Below are 4,786 nucleotides of genomic sequence, written 5' to 3' on the forward strand. Positions count from 1 at the left end.
CACCATAGTAAGTCAATGGGGCAACTTTGGGCAGCTCCTGCCCCACAGGGGTGCAATTTTTACCCCATTGTGTGGTATATTCTTACAGAGCCTGTTAGCCTCTTTAAATGTGGTAAATTTCACGTTTCTGCGACATCCTCGTTCCGAGCTACAACTCGTCAAAGTTTGACGCAATGTTAAGTCTATGGGATTTTTCGGCCGGTTTTTCGCCCCTGGGGCGAACATCGTACCCCCGATCCCTTAGAAAAGTCATAGCACACCATTCCCGAACAGGCCGCACGTTTTGACACCTCATTCATAGGTCTGTGACAAAAACTGCGGGAGGAGTAGCGCGTCAAAAAGTGGCCAGAAGAATAAGAATAAGAACTAGAATGTACATTTCCAGAAGAAAATGTGAAGTGGTGCTTGCAGTGGCAAAACTCGCCGCTCGGTTGCTAGCGTGCGGTTAGCTAGTTTTTACCAAGATGCTAGCATGATTAGCATGATTAGCATGTTGCTAGCATCATGCTAGCATGATTAGCATGTTGCTAGCATCATGCTAGCATTATAAGCATGTTACTAGCATGTTTTAGTTAGATTCTCCCATTATGCTAGCATGTTGCTAGCATGATGCTAGCAAAAATAAGAATGTTGCAAACATGTTTTAGTTAGATGCTAGCATTATTTGCATCATGCTAGCATGATTAGCATATTGCTAGCATCATGCTAGCATGATTAGCATATTGCTAGCATCATGCTAGCATGATTAGCATATTGCTAGCATCATGCTAGCATGTTTAGCATGTTGCTAGCATGATGCTAGCATGTTTAGCATGTTGCTAGCATGTTGCTAGCATCTTGCTAGCATGATGCTAGCATGTTTAGCATGTTGCTAGCATGTTGCTAGCATGATGCTAGCATGATTAGCATGTTGCTAGCATGATGCTAGCATGTTTAGCATGTTGCTAGCATGTTGCTAGCATGATGCTAGCATGATTAGCATGTTGCTAGCATGATGCTAGCATGATTAGCATGTTGCTAGCATATTGCTAGCATGTTGCTAGCATGATTAGCATGTTGCTAGCATGATGCTAGCATGATGCTAGCATGATTAGCATGTTGCTAGCATGATGCTAGCATGATTAGCATGTTGCTAGCATGATGCTAGCATGATTAGCATGTTTCTAGCATATTTGTAGCATGATTAGCATGTTGCTACCATGTTACTAGCATGATTAGCATGTTGCTAGCATGATGCTAGCATGATTAGCCTGTTCCTAGCATGTTTGTAGCTAGTTGCTAGCATGATTAGCATGTTTCTAGCATCATGCTAGCATGAATAGCATGTTGCTAGCATTATGCTAGCATGATTAGCATGTTGCTAGCATGATGCTAGCATGTTTAGCATGTTGCTAGCATGGTTGCTAAGGTATTACTAGGTGGTTGCTAGGGTGTTGCTAGGCGGTTGCTAGGGTGTTCTAGATGGTTGCTAGGGCGTTGCTAGGCAGTTGCTAGGGTATCCTGGGTGGTTGCTAAGCGGTTGCTAGGGTAATTTGTGTGGTTGCTAGGGCATTCCTAGGGTGTTCAGGGTGGTTGCTAGGGTGTTGCTAGGTTGTTGCTAAGGTATTCTGGATGGTTGCTAGGGTGTTCTGGGTGGTTGCTAGGCAGTTGCCTAGGGTGTTCTGGGTGGTTGCTAGGCAGTTGCTAGGGTATCCTGGGTGGTTGCTAGGCGGTTGCTAGGGTAATTTGGGTGGTTGCTAGGGCGTTGCTAGGCAGTTGCTAGGGTGTTCTGGGTGGTTGCTAGGGTGTTGCTAGGCAGTTGCTAGGGTATCCTGGGTGGTTGCTAGGCGGTTGCTAGGGTGTTCTGGGTGGTTGCTAGGGCGTTGCTAGGCAGTTGCTAGGGTGTTCTGGGTGGTTGCTAGGGTAATCTGTGTGGTTGCTATGGTGTTACTAGGTGGTTGGTAGTTGTCAAAGATGGTTACTGTTGAGTTTGTAGCATTTTATTGGCATGATTTAGCACTTAGCTAATCAATATTAGCATGTAGCTATTCACTGCTAGCATGTGTAGCATGTAGCAAGTCCTGTTTGCTAGCATGAGTCAAAAGACCCAACCCCCATCTCTATACGATGTTCTGATGCAGAGATATCGGTCTTGCAAAACGGTTGCTAGGGTACACTGTTTGGTTGCTAGGGAGTGGCTTGGCAGCTGCCAATCATGAAGCTCCAAAGTCAATGTGAATGTATAAACCAACCCCCATCTCTATACGATGTTCTGATGCAGAGATGTAGGTCTTGCAAAATGGTTGCTAGGGTACTCTGTTTGGTTGCTAGGGAGTGGCTTGGCAGCTGCCAATCATGAAACTCCAAAGGCTGCTTGTCAGTATGAATGATATAAACCAACTCCCATGCCTCTGTGACATTCAGAATGGACGATATTCCTCTTTGGATTTTGGTTGCTAAGGTGCTCTACAATGGTTGCTAGGGCGTGGCTAGGAAGTGTTGAGGTGATTCATGATTGGCGGTTTGCTGCCCCGAGTCAAACGAGACCACCCTCATGTTTCTATGACAATTGAGTCCAGAGATATCCCTTCGATCTCTTTCAATGGAAGTCTATGGGAGTTGTTGCTAAGGTGCTCTAAATGGTTGCTAGGGCGTGGCTTAATAGCTTCACAATGATCCTGAGAGACTGATTGGTTGTCTGAGTAAAATGAGCCCGCCCTCTTGTCTCTATGACACTGTGATCCAGAGTTATGTTCAATACAAAAGCGGTTTCTATGGTGTAGGACGGCCCATTTCATGGGCCGTCCTACACCATAGTAAGTCAATGGGGCAACTTTGGGCCCCTCCTGCCCCACAGGGGTGCAACTTTTACCCCATTGTGTGGTATGTTCTTACAGAGCCTGTCAGCCTCTTCAAATGTGGCAAATTTCACGTTTCTGCGACATCCTCGTTCCGAGCTACGGCTCGTCAAAGTTTTTCGCAATGTTAAGTCTATGGGATTTTTTTGGGCCGTTTTTCGCCCCTGGGGCGACCATCGTACCCCCGATCTCTTATAAAAGTCATAGCACACCATTCCCGAACAGGCTGCACGTTTTGACACCTCATTCATGGGTCTGTGACAAAAACTGCGGGAGGAGTAGCGCGTCAAAAAGTGGCCAGAAGAATAATAATAAGAAGAAGAAGAAGAAGAAGAATAATAAGTATGTGAGATAACAATAGTGTTGCTTCGCCATAGGCAAGCACCACTAATAAGAATAAGAATAAGAATAATAAGTATGTGAGATAACAATAGTGTTGCTTCGCCATAGGCAAGCACCACTAATAAGAATAATAAGTATGCACAATAACACTAGTGTTGCTTTGCCATAGGCAAGCACCACTAATAATAATTCATTAAATTTATATAGCGCTTTTCTCGGCACTCAAAGCGCTTTACATAGAAGGGGGAATCTCCTCAACCACCACCAGTGTGCAGCATCCACCTGGATGATGCGACGGCAGCCATATTGCGCCAGAACGCCCACCACACACCAGCTTACTGGTGGAGAGGAGACAGAGTGATGAAGCCAATTGGTATATATATATGGGGATGATTAGGAGGCCATGATGGACAGAGGCCACTGGGCAAATTTGGCCAGGATGCCGGGGTTACACCCCTACTCTTTCGAAAGACATCCTGGGATTTTTAATGACCACAGAGAGTCAGGACCTCGGTTTAACGTCTCATCCAAAGGACGGTGCTCTTTGACAGTATAGTGTCCCCATCACTATACTGGGGCGTTAGGACCCACACAGACCACAGGGTGAGCGCCCCCTGCTGGCCTCACTAACACCTCTTCCAGCAGCAACCTGGTTTTCTCAGGAGGTCTCCCATCCAGGTACTAACCAGGCTCAGCCCTGCTTAGCTTCAGTGGGCAACCAGTCTTGGGCTACAGGGTGATATGGCTGCTGGCTGCTGTAGTTTTGTGTGTAATGTGTAGTTTAAATATCCAGATACAATCCAGAAACGAAACCAGCTGTAAAGAGAAGAACAGTGTTCACACAAGGGTAGCTACGTTACTGCATGTTTGTGTGCAACTATTACAGATGAATATAACGATATATATGAACGATAACTAAAAATAACTTATAGTTGATGATAATGTTCTGTTTAGACGGTATCGTTTTCAAAAAACTTGCACTTTCTAACCCGTTTCAAAGTTTGCATTCTCAGGCCACCAAAGCGCTGTTGTCGTGTAAATGAACGACCAGAACGCATTCAAAGTTTTCAGTTGAAAACAGTGTCGTGTAAACGGGCCCTAAATTTATAACTAATGATTTTTACAATGGAAATGAATCAACGCTGAACTTACTTAAGCTGGAGATCGAGTGTCTTTCTGTTAGATCTGCTGTACAGCCGAAACATTTTCCTGTTATTTCTGTAAAGCTGCTTTTTTTATATACACTGAACAAAATCATAAACGCAACACTTTTGTTTTTCCCCCCATTTTTAATTTCTCTCAAATATTGTTCTCAAATCTGTCTAAATTGTGTTAGTGAGCACTTCTCCTTTGCCGAGATAATCCATCCACCTCACAAGTGTGGCATATTAGACAGCATGATTATTGCACAGGTGTGCCTTAGGCTGGCCACAATACGACAATTCACCATGACGTCACAACAGTAATAGACGTTCTTCCGGGTGTGGTCATTAAATGGCTTTCCTGAGGTAAATGTTATGTGACATTTTTGTTCTCCTGCTGTTATATTAACCTGTTTGCGCGGTTAAAAAACACTGATTGGTCGATATTATGTATGAGGAATATAC

The 4,786-nt window shown here is 44.5% G+C and overlaps 1 pseudogene; it reads right to left on the bottom strand.

The window, feature by feature from the left end:
- Window positions 1–3,815: 3,815 nt before the first annotated feature.
- Window positions 3,816–3,932, bottom strand: LOC130076531 (5S ribosomal RNA; annotated as a pseudogene).
- Between the last annotated feature and the right edge of the window lie 854 nt (window positions 3,933–4,786).

Source organism: Rhinichthys klamathensis, unplaced genomic scaffold (assembly GCF_029890125.1).
Source record: "Rhinichthys klamathensis goyatoka isolate OS25496 unplaced genomic scaffold, OSU_Roscu_1.1 h1tg000657l_1, whole genome shotgun sequence".
In the NCBI taxonomy this organism is placed as follows: Eukaryota; Metazoa; Chordata; class Actinopteri; order Cypriniformes; family Leuciscidae; genus Rhinichthys; species Rhinichthys klamathensis.